This window comes from Ranitomeya variabilis, chromosome 4, assembly GCF_051348905.1.
Source record: "Ranitomeya variabilis isolate aRanVar5 chromosome 4, aRanVar5.hap1, whole genome shotgun sequence".
NCBI classification, from domain to species: Eukaryota; Metazoa; Chordata; class Amphibia; order Anura; family Dendrobatidae; genus Ranitomeya; species Ranitomeya variabilis.
This window is the reverse complement of record NC_135235.1, coordinates 646,807,508-646,823,568: the sequence shown is the minus strand read 5'-3', so window position 1 is coordinate 646,823,568 and position 16,061 is coordinate 646,807,508. Positions and strand designations below refer to the sequence as shown.

General features: G+C 53.1%; 1 protein-coding gene across 2 annotated transcripts in view; it reads left to right on the top strand.

Moving 5' to 3' along the window:
- LOC143767339 (uncharacterized) overlaps positions 1-16,061 on the top strand; it is a 200,490-nt gene that overhangs the window by 170,382 nt on the left and 14,047 nt on the right. The gene's annotated exons all lie outside the window — the stretch shown is intronic.

Below are 16,061 nucleotides of genomic sequence, written 5' to 3'. Positions count from 1 at the left end.
TTAAGAAAAGGACAAAATATTTTTCAATTACATGTGGCAATAAGTGATCAAAGCTTGGATTTGCGATTTTACGGACAAGGCAGAGTTAATGGTTACTTCGAGGCAGTGGACTTCTGGAACGGGAAAGCTTGATTTTGTTTATTGTGATAGATTAATCTGGTAAGGAAGTTGAGTGGAATGGAGGAAACACGGTGAGTTTAGTTTTGTTCACATTAAGCTTTAGGAAGCGTGATGAGAAGAAGGAGGACATGGCTGAGAGACACTCTGTGATTCTGGACAGCAGAGAGGTGATATCTGAGCTAGAGAGGTTAATCTGAGTGTCATCAGCAGATAGATGTTACTGGAAGTCATAGGACTTTGAATTGTCCCAGGTGAAAAGGATAGGCGGAGAAGAACAGGGGTCCAAGGACATAGCCTTGAGGGACACTGACAGAAATAGGGTAGGATGAGAAGTTCGTATAGAAATGGGAGACACTAAATTTGTGGTTGGGGAGGTATGAGGAGATCCAGGAAAGGTCAAGGTCTTTGATGCCAAGGAAAGAGTGTGTAGTAAGAGGGAATGGTCGACTGTGTCGAAGGCAGAGGACAGATCTAGACGGAGTATAGAGAATTGTCAGTGAGTAAGACATTAGTAACTTTGTTTAAGGCAGTTTTGGTGAAGTGGAGGATACAGAATCCAGATTGTAGTTGTTCAAAGAGTGAGTTGGGAGGAAAGTTTGATGTGTATGTGCTATTTGAGGAGTTTGGAGGCAAACACAAGCAACGATATGAGGCACTAGCTGAATGAAGTGGATGGGATGGCTTAAGGATGGGTGTGACTGTTGCATGTTTGAAAGCAGACGGGAAAGTACCAGAAGTTAATGATAGGTTGAAGAGATAGGTTAAGGATGAGATAAGTGTGGTGATGAGGTTAAGGAGGAGCTAGGATGGGATGGGTTTCAGTTCACAAGTGGTGAGGCACAATTTGGAGAGAAGATGAGTATGCTTTCCTTCAGTGATAGTGGGGAGGAAAGTTTTTGGGGAAGGACATTTGTCTGTTATGTGGAGGGGTTGTGATGGTTGAGCAGTAAAGACTTTGCAAAAGTAAAGTTTTCTTCTGAAATGAGGGAGGTTGGAGGGGCAATGGTGGGAGAAAGTGGAAATTAAAAATGTTGAATGTTTGGGGTTATGTTTGGGATTATGGGATAAAGAAGATTTGATGGTTGCAAAGTCGTCCTATTTAGTTGAGGTGAGGGCTGACTTGAATGTGAAATTTTTAGCTGGAAAGTGGTGGAAAAAGCAGAAAATGCAAAACCTAGGTGAAGTGGTCTATATGGTAATGGACAGTCCCATATCCATTCTGGCCAGTTAGAGGTAGAGTGTATATGGATAAAGTGCACTTCAAAAGAAGGGAGGATATGGTAGGGTAGAGGTGGGATTGAGCTGAAGGTGCAAAGCGTGTGGTTGAAGTGAAGGCCTCAGTAACACAGCGCATCAGGGGAGGCTGTGTCATAGGGTGTTGTACATGTTTTGGTGAGGCCCAGGAAGGATAGTTTGTGAGAGGTAAACAGGTTGTGAATGACATTGAGTTTATTGCTGATGGAACGAGTGTTCCATAGTGCTCCAGAGAGAGGAAGCGGTGGAGTTGGAGATTAAGTGAATGGGTTTTACGTTGGATAAGTTGCGGTAGTTTCTTGTAGATGGGAAATGATAGGAGGGAGAAATAATGGGGGTATTAGCTGTGGAGGTCCAGGATTGGGAGACATATTGCCAGCAGTGAGGAGAAGCAAAGAGAGAGCAAACAAGTGGGAGAAGAAGAGTAACCAGCTTGTTATGTGTTTTAGAAGGAGTGATCGGAGGTTTAGGAGCGGGTCTGCGGATGAGGTTAGGTATGGAGATAAAAAGGAAGGAGAAATAAATATTTGATTGGTGGGTTTTGCGATTTGGGGATAGCAAAGGAAACTAAGGATTAGTGGAACAATAATTGTAAGGGCATATGTAAGTATGGTGAAAATGACTTGTGAGAAGATGAAAAGAAAGCTACAGTTGTTAAACTGTTGTAGCTTTTACCTTCTGGTCACTTCTAGTACATTTCTGGTGTATTTCTAATGTGCACTTAAAGGCTACACTTTAAGGAGCTGCACAAATAGACCAAAATATTTGGATCTGTTGATAACATTGATCCCAAGGAGATTTGAGGGAAATAATCTTTTTGGTTGAACCTTTCTGATACTGGCTGGGCAACCTCAGAGTCATCATGCAATAACATTTTTTCACTTAGTACTGTAGTCAGGGTTACTAATAAGGAACCATCTCCCTAGCTGATTCACCCTATAATGTTGGTAAATTGACTGTGCAGTTTCAAATATGCATCTCACAAAATTAGAATATCGTCAAAAACATGGGTATTACTTACGTGGTATTGTGTTTGTTCATGACCGATGACGGCACCATGAGAGAGGGGATTCTCCCTTCAAGGACAGGAAACCTTCAAGATAAAAAGGGCGGCTCCTCTCTCCGCATCACTTGTTTTACAGAGCATGAGAGGAACTCCGCAGATTAGTGTACATTCAAAATAATACATCCATTTATTCTTTATATTTCTAGCTACCCACACCCAAGGGAGTTTTAAGCTATAACGATGCACCGAATCCAAACGTGATCAATAGGGAGGGAATATAAGGGTGCTGTCATGTGTCCTGAAAAAACACATTACCAGGTAAGTAATACCCGTGTTTTTCCATCACCCATGACGGCATCACGAGAGAATTACAGAGATTTGTAGTCTCTTAGGGAGGGACCACCGCCTGTAACACCCTTCTCCCGAATGTGAGGTCAGAGGAAGCAGACAGATCTATCCTATAATGTCTGAAGGTAGATGGAGAGGACCAAGTGGCCGCCTTACAGATTTGGTCGATGGTAGCATCTGCTCTCTCCTCCTATGATGCTTAATGGCCTCTCTCAGCCATCTAGCTATAGTCTGTTTAGAGACCTTAAGGCCCCTTCTCGACTTCTGAAACGAGACAAACAAGGCCCTTTGCTTCCTCCAGGGTTCCGTTACCTGTAAGTATTGTAGGAGACATCTTCTAACGTCCAGGCAATGAAGCCTCTCCTCCTTCTTATTACTAGGGTTAGTACAGAAAGATGGTATGATTATTTCCTGAGCCCTACGGAACCTTGACACCACCTTGGGGAGATAAGCTGGGTCTAATCTTAATACAATTCTATCGTCCATGACCTGAGTGTAGGGAGGGTCTGCCGATAATGCCTGCAAGTCACCTATTCCACGGGACGAAGTAAGTGCCACTAATAAGGCTGTCTTTAATGTAATTATCTTTTCTGACACTGTTTTCAATGGCTCAAAAGAACCTTCTGTTAAGGCTGACACTAGATTTAGATCCCATGGAGCAGGTGCCACCAAAGCTGAAACCTGCACCTTGAGGGTACTGACTGCTAATCCCAACTCTAATCCCTTCTGTAGTAATTCTAGTATGACCACTATCGGGACTTCCCCTTTCCCGTATTGGCCCTGAAACGGATAAAAATGTATTCCATATCCTCCCATACATTCTGGTGGTTATTGGCTTCCTGCTACTAAGCAGTGTAGACACTATCTCTGCTGAGAAGCCCTTCGTCACTAGCAGTGACCTGTCAAATTCCAGGCTGTTAAATGCAGCCCGGACTTCTGAGGATGACGAAAGGGTCCCTGCGTTAGAAGGTCCTGGGCTTCTGGGAGTACCCACGGATGCGACACGGACATTGTCCTTAGCCAGTAGAACCATGGCCTCTTTGGCCAAAACGGGGCTATCAAGATTACTCTGGCTTTGTCCTCCCTGATCTTTCTCAAGACTGCCGGTATGAGGCATATTTGAGGGAAGGCATATAGGAGTCCTGATGTCAACTCTATTCTGAAGGCATCTACAGCCATTGGCCTGTGTGTTGGACTTAGGGAACAAAATTCCTGAACTCTACTGTTGGCTCTTGAAGCAAAGAGATCTATCTTGGGCCGACCCCACATGTCTACAATCTGATTGAAAATTGACTCTTTTAGGGACCATTCCCCTTGTCTCAACTGATTGCGGCTTAGAAAGTCTGCCTTCAGGTTGTCTACTCCTTGGATAATGAGAGGAAATTATGTTTTGACAGAGTCCTTTCTGTTATTTGCATCAGTGTTCGAGACCGGGTGCCCCCTTGGTGATTTATCTAGGCCACTGCCAACTGGTTGTCTGATAGGACTCTTACATGTTACCCCCGTAGATGTGGTAACAACCCGTTTAGTGCCCTTTCGACCGCCAGCAGTTCCCATTCGTTTGATGACAGGCCCCTTTCCTTCTGGGCCCAGGAATTCTGGTGCCACAGGGTGTCTAGGTGGGCTCCCCACCCCCCAGGGACTGGCGTCCGTTGTGACTACCCTGAAAGTTCTATATACCCAGGGTACTCCTCTTGGGGCTGATTCGATCTGCAACCACAAACTGAGTGACCGGACTACTGAGCCTGGGAGGGTAAGCTTTCGTTCTAATTGACCATGTAGTACTAGATCGTTTTGTAATATACACCACTGTAGCTCCCTTGTTTGGAACTGAGCCGATTTCACCGCTGGTATGCAGGAGCTTAGGGACCCCAGCAACGACTTTGCTTTCCTGAGTGTAATTTCCAGCTTCTTTATTGATGCCAAGACTAATTGTTTGATCTTCTGCTCTTTTTCCTCTGGGAGGCGACACTCCCATACCACTGAATCTATTAGTAGCCCCGAGAACACCTGTACCGTTGCCGTTTCCAGTCTGGATTTTTTGAGATTTAGCTGCCATCACAGAGTTTGGTAATGTGTCCATGACTATCCTGACCTGTTCCTGACAATGAGAAAAACTTTTCCCCACAATCAAGAAGTCGTCCAGATATGGTATTATCAGAACATCCTTCTTTCTGAGATGAGCCGTGACTTCTGAAATCAGCTTTGTGAATGCCCGAGGGGCTATTGCTAACCCAAAGGACAGAGCTCTGTATTGAAAATGACCTATTTGAGACTTTATTTGCACTGCCACCCTGAGGAACTTGCAATCCTGCTGGCGGATAGGGACATGGTAGTATGCGTCTTTGAAGTCTAGGACCGCCATGTAACATTGTGGGAAGAGGAGTTTTAGTGCCGATCCTACTGTCTCCATCTTGAATGAAGGAATTATCAGATAACTGTTGAGACCCTTCAGGTTTATAATGGTCCTCCAAGAGTTGTCTGTTTTTTTAATGAGAAAAAGGGGGGAGTAAAATCCCCTCTTTCTTTCTTCCACCGGAACTTCCTCCAGCACATGTTTCTCTAACAGCGACACTACCTCTTCTTCTAGGCCCCGTTGTCTTTCTTGAGAGGGCTGTATCGGGGTCTCTGTGTTCCTCTGTGGTGGCAGATCCCACGATCTTTAGGCCTGATCCCACGATCTGACAAATCCAGGTGCTGGATGAAATCCTCTCCCAGGCGATGAGGAAGTGGGAGAGCCTCCCTCCTACCTGCGAGAAGCAGTCAGTAGAAGGGCTTCTTGCTGTCCCTAGAGGCCTTGCCGAAGTAAAAGCCTCTCCCTCCCTTGAATCGCTTGTCAGTCCTGTCTCTGTCTTGGTCTCTGTATTGCTGTTTCCTGGATCCGTGACCCTTTAGAAAGGCCGCCAGCTTTGCAGAGTCTGCTGAGGCATGCGCTAAAAATACTGCTGACGCTCTGATGGCAGGAATCGCCTCCAAGATGGTTTCTCTGGGGAATCGTTATTCCAGCTGATCTTCTAGATTGTCCACCCAAATCGTCAGAGATCTAGCCACATAGGTGGCCGCAATGGCTGGCCTTATTGCCCCCGAAGAGGACATCCAAGCCCTTAGATGCTGCTGTCAATAGTGACTACATCATATAAATGGTTAACAGAGTGTGGGGGCTTCCACTTTATCCCAATTGGTGCCCTCAGATCATGATTTTGCGGTCCTGATGTTTGCCATGGCAATTTACGGCCAAATAGCGGCCCTAGAGTCTGACGGCTTTTGTAACCTGTTCAGAAGTTAGCGGCATTTAGGTGGTAAAAATATACATTTTCATTCTTATCATGCCACTTTGCATTAATTCCTGAAAATCCCCTGAAGGGTTAATAATCTACCTGACTGCAGTTTTCAATATGTCAGGGTGTGCTGTTTTAAAATGGTATAACTTTTGGGGGTTTTTCAATATATGGGACCCCTAAAGTCACTTCACACCTGGATAGGTCCTTAAAAAAACATTTTGTAAATTTCTTTGAAAAAAAATGAAAAATTACTGCTACATTTTTAAACCTCATAAAATGCTAACAAACTAAAAGAACATTTTACAAATGGTGCTGATGTAAAGCCGACATGTGGGAAATGTTATTCATTAATGTTTTTCTGTGGTGTTACTATCACAGATAATCATTCAAAGTTTGAAAATTGCTAATTTTTAAAAAATTTTCTCAAATTTCTGATATTTTTTATAAATAAACACAAAACATATCGACCTAATAACATTATCATAAAGTATAATGTGTCACGAAAAAACAATCTCAAAATCATTGGGATTTGTTGAAGTTTTCCAGAGTTATTACTACATAAAGGGACACTGGTCAGATTTAAAAAATTTGGCTCCGTCACTAAGGGGTTAAAGAACTAATTGTTTGCGTTCTTTTTTCCGGTTTCTCCCATTCTCTTTTAATGAGAACCTGCAACTGCTCATTAATGGAGAAGGCTCTATGTTTCTTCTTTTGTAAGCCGCCAAACAAGAGTTCCTGGGACGACTTTTTAGCCTTCTCGTCTACCAGTCCCATAGTAGACCGGACTGCTTTTATTAGTTTGTCCATCGCCTCTACCGGGAACGTAACTTCTTCTCCTGAACTACTCTCAGGGTATTGCGATCGATCTGAGTCCTCTGGCTCTGAACCTGTGGGGTCTTCTTGTGATACAAAAGAGGGTCTGGATCTATCTCTCCCCTTAATGTCTGTGTCCGTTGTGGCCTGCAACGCCCTAACTGACTTACAGACTTCGGACTGTATCAGACATTTTAAGCTTTCAGAAAAAGTGGGAGTCTCTTCTGCAATTGTCCTGTCAATACAGTCCTGACATAGCTTTTTATTCCATGAGGCTCCTAACTGTCGTCTCCATAGGGGACACTCTTTATTTTTAAGCTTGGCTTTGCTCTTTTTAGGGACCCCCTGTACTCCACCCCACCAATGTATAGAAAAAAGGGAAGGAGTAGGAGACAGGAGAGAGAAAGAAAACAGACATTAGCGTGCTGTACTTCCTCGGAGCTCACTCACCACTCGGACGCTTCAAACGGGTACCGGATCCGGAGGTTGAATGGTGTTCTCAATGTCTCCTCTAGAGACTATGGACCCCTCCTTCCTGGAATCACGGAGATCTGCCCGTGTGCTGCCCAAGCGGCCCCCACTGCTGCTGTGGCGTGGCTGTTTCTTCTCCTGTGAGCGCAACCGCGTTTCTGGCTCCTGCTGCTGGTGAGGTTGCAGTGCACAGTGCGGGATGCAGCGGTCGGATCTCTTCTCAGGTACTCCCCAGGGAGGACGCTGCGGGACGCGGCCTTGACTTCACCTGCCCACCGATGAGCTTCACGGGCTGCAGGGCCACCATGTGCATCAGGGAGGGCTCAACAAAACGTGGCCTTCGAGGCGTGTTTTTTCACCCGGGCACCGATATGCTTCGTGGGTGAAGTTGCCACAATCAGTGATGGTTTGGGAAGCTATGTCATCTGCTGGTATAGGTACACTGTGTTTTATCAAGACCAAAGTCAGCACAGCCATCTACCAGGAAATTTTAGAGCACTTCATGCTTCCCTCTGTCCACAAGTTTTTTGGAGATGGAAATTTAATTCTCCAGCAGGACTTGACACCTGTCCACATTGCCAAAAGTACCAATACCTGGTTTAAAATCAACAGTATCACTGTGCTTGATCGGCCAGTAAACTCGTCTGAGCTTAACCTCATAGAGAATCAATGGTGTATTATCAAGAGGAAGATGAGAGACACTAGACCCAACAATGAAGACAAGATGAAGGCTGCTATCAAAGCAATTTTGGTTTCCATAACACCTCAGCAGTGCCACAGACTGATTGCCTCCATGCCACGCTGCAGTGATGCAGTAATTGATGCAAAACGAGCCCTGAGCAAGTATTGAGTGCATTTACATTTCAGCAGGCCAACATTTCGGATGTTAAAACCATTTTTTCAAGCTGGTGTTATAAAGTATTCTAATTTACTGAGATAATGACTTTTGGTTTTTCATTGGCTGTAAGCCATAATCATCAACATTAACAGAAATAAACACTTGAAATATTTCACTCTATTTGTAATGACTCTATCTAATATATAATTGCCTAGAATACTACTTCCTGCAATTTGTGCCAACTTCCGTGGCTTTGTCCGGAGCTATTGTCCGGAGCTATTGTCCGGAGCTATTGTCCGGAGATAAGTGACGTCACCAGTGTCCTACACCCAGGCAGAGCACAGTGGCCCCAGGCAGAGCACAGGGGCCCCAGGCAGAACATGGGGCCCCAGGCAGAGCACAGGGGCCCCAGGCAGAGCACAGGGGCCCCAGGCAGCATATGGGGCCCCAGGCAGAGCACAGGGGCCCCAGGCAGCATATGGGGCCCCAGGCAGAGCACAGTGGCCCCAGGCAGAGCACACACCAAATCGGAGGCCGAGGGGCCCCGCCAACCAAATCGGAGGCTGAGGAGCCCCGCCCACCAAATCGAAGGCCGAGCGGCCCCGCCCACCAAAGCGGAGGCCGAGGGGCCCGGCCCTGCCCACCAAAGCGGAGGCCGAGGGGCCCCGACCACCACATCGGAGGCCGAGGGGCCCCGCCCACCAAATCGGAGGCCGAGGGTCCCCGCCCACCAAATCGGAGGCCGAGGGTCCCCGCCCACCAAATCGGAGGCCGAGGGTCCCCGCCCACCAAATCGGAGGCCGAGGGTCCCCGCCCACCAAATCGGAGGCCGAGGGGCCCCGCCCACCAAATCGGAGGCCGAGGGGCCCCGCCCACCACATCGGAGGCCGATGGGCCCCGCCCACCAAATCGGAGGCCGAGGGTCCCCGCCCACCAAATCGGAGGCCGAGGGTCCCCGCCCACCAAATCGGAGGCCGAGGGTCCCCGCCCACCAAATCGGAGGCCGAGAGTCCCCGCCAACCAAATCGGAGGCCGAGGAGCCCCGCCCACCAAATCGAAGGCCGAGCAGCCCCGCCCACCAAAGCGGAGGCCGAGGGGCCCGGCCCCGCCCACCAAAGCGGAGGCCGAGGGGCCCCGCCCACCACATCGGAGGCCGAGGGGCCCCGCCCACCAAATCGGAGGCCGAGGGGCCCCGCCCACCAAATCGGAGGCCGAGGGTCCCCGCCCACCAAATCGGAGGCCGAGGGTCCCCGCCCACCAAATTGGAGGCCGAGGGTCCCCGCCCACCAAATCGGAGGCCGAGGGTCCCCGCCCACCAAATCGGAGGCCGAGGGGCCCCACCAACCAAATCGGAGGCCGAGGGGCCCCGCCCACCAAATCGGAGGCCGAGGGGCCCCGCCCACCAAATCGGAGGCCGAGGGGCCCCGCCCACCAAATCGGAGGCCGAGGGTCCCCGCCCACCAAATCGGAGGCCGAGAGTCCCCGCCCACCAAATCGGAGGATAAGGGGCCCCGCCAACCAAATCGGAGGCCGAGGGGCCCCGCCAACCAAATCGAAGGCCGAGGAGCCCCGCCCAACAAATCGAAGGCCGAGGGGCCCCGCCCACCAAATCTGAGGCCGGGGGTCCCGGCCCACCAAATCGGAGTCCGAGGGGCCCCGCCCACCACATCGGAGGCCGATGGGCCCCGCCCACCAAATCGGAGGCCGAGGGTCCCCGCCCACCAAATCGGAGGCCGAGGGTCCCCGCCCACCAAATCGGAGGCCGAGGGTCCCTGCCCACCAAATCGGAGGCCGAGGGTCCCCGCCCACCAAATCGGAGGCCGAGGGTCCACACCAACCAAATCGGAGGCCGAGGGGCCCCGCCCACCAAATCGAAGGCCGAGGGGCCCCGCCCACCAAAGCGGAGGCCGAGGGTCCCCGCACACCAAATCGGAGGCAGAGGGACCCCGCCCACCAAATCGGAGGCCGAGGGGCCCCGCCCAGCAAAGCGGAGGCCGAGGGTCCCCGACCACCAAATCGGAGGCCGAGGGTCCCTGCCCACCAAATCGGAGGCCGAGGATCCCCGCCCACCAAATCGGAGGCCGAGGGTCCCCGCCCTCCAAATCGGAGGCCGAGAGTCCCCGCCCACCAAACCGGAGGCCGAGGGGCCCCGCCAACCAAATCGGAGGCCGAGGGGCCCCGCCAACCAAATCGGAGGCCGAGGAGCCCCGCCCACCAAATCGAAGGCCGAGCGGCCCCGCCCACCAAAGCGGAGGCCGAGGGGCCCGGCCCCGCCCACCAAAGCGGAGGCCGAGGGGCCCCGCCCACCACATCGGAGGCCGAGGGGCCCCGCCCACCAAATAGGAGGCCGAGAAACCCCACCCACCAAATCGGAGGCCGAGGGTCCCCGCCCACCAAATCGGAGGCCGAGGGTCCCCGCCCACCAAATCGGAGGCCGAGGGTCCCCGCCCACCAAATCGGAGGCCGAGGGTCCCCGCCCACCAAAACGGAGGCCGAGGGGCCCCACCAACCAAATTGGAGGCCGAGGGGCCCCGCCCACCAAATCGGAGGCCGAGGGTCCCTGCCCACCAAATCGGAGGCCGAGGGGCCCCGCCAACCAAATCGGAGGCCGAGGGTCCCCGCCCACCAAATCGGAGGCCGAGGGGCCCCGCCCACCAAATCGGAGGCCGAGGGTCCCCGCCCACCAAATCGGAGGCCGAGGGGCCCCGCCAACCAAATCGGAGGCCGAGGGGCCCCGCCCACCAAATCGGAGGCCGAGAGTCCCCGCCCACCAAATTGGAGGATAAGGGGCCCCGCCAACCAAATCGGAGGCCGAGGGGCCCCGCCAACCAAATCGAAGGCCGAGGAGCCCCGCCCAACAAATCGAAGGCCGAGCGGCCCCGCCCACCAAAGCGGAGGCTGAGGGGCCCAGCCTCGCCCACCAAAGCGGAGGCCGAGGGTCCCCGACCACCACATCGGAGGCCGAGGGGCCCCGCCCACCAAATCGGAGGCCGAGGTTCCCCGCCCACCAAATCGGAGGATAAGGGGCCCCGCCCACCAAATCGGAGGCCGAGGGGCCCCACCAACCAAATCGGAGGCCGAGGAGCCCCGCCCACCAAATCGAAGGCCGAGCGGCCCCGCCCACCAAAGCGGAGGCCGAGGGTCCCCGCCCACCAAATCGGAGGCAGAGGGACCCCGCCCACCAAATCGGAGGCCGAGGGGCCCCGCCCACCAAAGCGGAGGCTGAGGGTCCCCGCCCACCAAATCGGAGGTCGAGGGTCCCCGCCCACCAAATCGGAGGCTGAGGGTCCCCGCCCACCAAATCGGAGGCCGGTCCCCACCCACCAAATCGGAGGCCGAGGGTCCCCACCCACCAAATCGGAGGACGAGGGGCCCCACCCACCAAAGCGGAGGCCGAAGGTCCCCGCCCACCAAATCGGAGGTCGAGGGTCCCCACCCACCAAATCGGAGGCCGAGGGGCCCCGCCCACCAAATCGGAGGCCGAGGGTCCCCGCCCACCAAATCGGAGGCCGAGGGTCCCCGCCCACCAAATCGGAGGCCGAGGGTCCACACCAACCAAGTCGGAGGCCGAGGGGCCCCGCCCACCAAATCGAAGGCCGAGGGGCCCCGCCCACCAAAGCGGAGGCCGAGGGTCCCCGCACACCAAATCGGAGGCAGAGGGACCCCGCCCACCAAATCGGAGGCCGAGGGGCCCCGCCCACAAAAGCGGAGGCCGAGGGTCCCCGACCACCAAATCGGAGGCCGAGGGTCCCCGCCCACCAAATCGGAGGCCGAGGGTCCCCGCCCACCAAATCGGAGGCCGAGGGTCCCCACCCACCAAATCGGAGGCCGAGAGTCCCCGCCAACCAAATCGGAGGCCGAGGGGCCCCGCCAACCAAATCGGAGGCCGAGGAGCCCCGCCCACCAAATCGAAGGCCGAGCGGCCCCGCCCACCAAAGCGGAGGCCGAGGGGCCCGGCCCCGCCCACCAAAGCGGAGGCCGAGGGTCCCCGTCCACCAAATCGGAGGTCGAGGGTCCCCGCCCACCAAATTGGAGGCCGAGGGTCCCCGCCCACCAAATCGGAGGCCGGTCCCCGCCCACCAAATCGGAGGCCGAGGGTCCCCACCCACCAAATCGGAGGACGAGGGGCCCCACCAACCAAATCGGAGGCCGAGGAGCCCCGCCCACCAAAAGTAAGTGCGGCCCCAAAAGTAAGTGCGCCCCCGGGTGCAAAAGTAAGTGCGCCCCCGGGTGCAAAAGTAAGTGCGCCCCCGGGTGCAAAAGTAAGTGCGCCCCCGGGTGCAAAAGTAAGTGCGCCCCCGGGTGCAAAAGTAAGTGCGCCCCCGGGTGCAAAAGTAAGTGCGCCTCCGGGTGCAAAAGTAAGTGCGCCCCCGGGTGCAAAAGTAAGCGCGCCCCCGGCCCCGGGTGCAAAAGTGAGCGCGCCCCCCAGTCCCGTGTGTGAAAAGTGCTGCTGTAAAGCTGGTAGCGCTGTTCAAGCACCATGTATTTCCTTCAGGAAATGGCCATCTCATATATAATTGCCTAGAATACTACTTCCTGCAATTTGTGCCAACTTCCGTGGCTTTGTCCGGAGCTAATGTCCGGAGATGATGTCCGGAGCTAATGTCCGGAGATAATGTCCGGAGCTAATGTCCGGAGATAAGTGACGTCACCAGTGTCCTACACCCAGGCAGAGCACAGGGGCCCCAGGCAGCATATGGGGCCCCAGGCAGAGCACAGTGGCCCCAGGCAGAGCACAGGGGCCCCAGGCAGCATATGGGGCCCCAGGCAGAGCACAGTGGCCCCAGTCAGAGCACAGGGGCCCCAGGCAGCATATGGGGCCCCAGGCAGAGCACAGGGGCCCCAGGCAGCATATGGGGCCCCAGGCAGAGCACAGTGGCCCCAGGCAGAGCACAGGGGCCCCAGGCAGAACATGGGGCCCCAGGCAGAGCACAGGGGCCCCAGGCAGAGCACAGGGGCCCCAGGCAGCATATGGGGCCCCAGGCAGAGCACAGGGGCCCCAGGCAGCATATGGGGCCCCAGGCAGAGCACAGGGGCCCCAGGCAGCATATGGGGCCCCAGGCAGAGCACAGGGGCCCCAGGCAGAGCACAGGGGCCCCAGGCAGCATATGGGGCCCCAGGCAGAGCACAGGGGCCCCAGGCAGAGCACAGGGGCCCCAGGCAGCATATGGGGCCCCAGGCAGAGCACAGGGGCCCCAGGCAGCATATGGGGCCCCAGGCAGAGCACAGGGGCCCCAGGCAGCATATGGGGCCCCAGGCAGAGCACAGTGGTCCCAGGCAGAGCACAGGGGCCCCAGGCAGCTTATGGGGCTCCAGGCAGAGCACAGTGGCCCCAGGCAGAACATGGGGCCCCAGGCAGAGCACAGTGGCCCCAGGCAGAGCACAGGGGCCCCAGGCAGAACATGGGGCCCCAGGCAGAGCACAGGGGCCCCAGGCAGAGCACAGGGGCCCCAGGCAGCATATGGGGCCCCAGGCAGAGCACAGTGGCCCCAGGCAGAGCACAGGGGCCCCAGGCAGCATATGGGGCCCCAGGCAGAGCACAGTGGTCCCAGGCAGAGCACAGGGGCCCCAGGCAGCCTATGGGGCCCCAGGCAGAGCACAGTGGCCCCAGGCAGAACATGGGGCCCCAAGCAGAGCACAGGGGCCCCAGGCAGAGCACAGGGGCCCCAGGCAGCATATGGGGCCCCAGGCAGAGCACAGTGGTCCCAGGTAGAGCACAGGGGCCCCAGGCAGCCTATGGGGCCCCAGGCAGAGCACAGGGGCCCCAGGCAGCATATGGGGCCCCAGGCAGAGCACAGGGGCCCCAGGCAGCATATGGGGCCCCAGGCAGAGCACAGTGGCCCCAGGCAGAGCACAGGGGCCCCAGGCAGAACATGGGGCCCCAGGCAGAGCACAGGGGCCCCAGGCAGCATATGGGGCCCCAGGCAGAGCACAGGGGCCCCAGGCAGCATATGGGGCCCCAGGCAGAGCACAGCGATATTTTGGACCACTGTGCGGTGTTTCAGACCCCCTGTGTGATGTCTGGGGCCCTGTTCTTAAGTATATTAAAGATTAAAGTAACGTATATTAAAGTATATTATAGATCAAATTTGACACGTTTATGAGCACCATTGAGTGATATACTCAAGAAAGACATAATTTTTCAACATTTTATGGTTTCAAACTGTAAACACTCAGAGTTTTTTTTACTTCAACCAGAAAACCTTAACGGTTCATAAAAAACTTGACTGTTCAGGATATGATAAAAGTCATAGTATTCTGAGTCTTTAACTTATAAAGATACCTTTACATGGGGTGATTATTGGTTCCAGAGAGGCTTTCGGCCGATAATCGTACACATGGCTGGTGACAGGACAATACAATATAAACGTTCAAAGGTAAACACTGATAACATTAAAATCTAATATATAATTGCCTAGAATACTACTTCCGGCAATTTGTGCCAACTTCCGTGGCTTTGTCCGGAGATAATGTCCGGAGATAAGTGACGTCACCAGCGTCCTACACCCTCTCAGGGTGGACCAAGATATATGCCTTCGTGGTGCGCGGCACTTTCCTGATTGGTTGCCGCCTGCCGCGAGCGACCAATCAGAAATGTGCCGTACTGTCAAGAATTGTCAAGAGCTGGTGAGTGCAGCCATTTTTTGTTCTTTCTTACTATTATTTATTAATTGTATTATTCTTACATTTGAATAAATAAAGTATATATGGATTCTAGACTCCCGATTCTTTAGAATCGGGCTGCCATCTAGTATAATATATGAGTTTCACTTTTTATATTGAAGAACTGAAATAAATTAACTTTATGATGGTATTCTAATTTTGTGAGATGCACCTGTATAAAGCTGTAGTAGTTCTAGTCAAAACAGTGCGATTTTGGATACTCTCACAATTGACCTCACTTTGAAACTTCACGTTGATCACGGATTATAAAATTGTTATTGCCTTCAGTCACATTTTTAAACTTTTTTCACTCCCAATGCTGTAACTAGGAAAAAAAATCAATTGTATAACACTGGGAGAAATGTGTGCTGCGAGCCTTAAACCATCCTAAAGGCTTACTGGAGTTCTGCTCACTTCCGCAGTAGGAGATGAATGGGGCAGGTGACATCTTATCTACTGATACCTGTTGATCGTACTGCCAGATATCAGTAGGCATGTTGTTAGTTGACCCCTTCACCTCCCAATATGCAAGTGAGCGGAGCAGGACATTTTTTCAGGAGGTCGTAGGTTCTTCAGTTGCAGTAGATGCAGCTTATTAGTGATAATCGATCGTTCAATCGACAGCTATCTCTTCCGACTTCTCCATACACAGGAACACTCCACTCAGCCAAGTGTTCCGTTGTTTTCTCTGAGACTTCTCTGGCAGCACTGTATTTCCTTGGAAACAAAAGGATCAGCTGTTGGAAATCCAACTGGCTGGTTTTCTTTTCTTATTCAAAATTATGATGTAAGGGGGAGTCGGGAGGACCGTATACATATTAGACTGCCATCAGATCCCAATAATATTGGTGGATTTGGCTGACTGTAGCCTTACATATATCAGGGACCTTAAAAGGGTTGTCCCATAAAACAAAGTACATTTTAATGAATAGATTTTGGAATAATAATAATTTCCACAATTGGATGTGTTAAAAAAATGTTCCTGTACGGAGATAATCTTATAAATGTGACCCTGCTGTGTACTATGTAATGGCTGTGTCTGACCGTACAGGAATAAAGTCGGACATACCGCAGCTCCTGGGCAAGCGAGTATACAAACAACACAGCAGGGGCTAGCAGCAGGACTAGTGACTTGGTGGAATCACTTGCTACTATGATAATACAGGCAGTGAAATTTGTTACCTCACAGAAATAAGCGCTACCAGCCCCCGTGGTGTGGCCAGGACCAGAGAGAAGAAAAGAGAAAACAGGCAGTCATTGGCAGGGT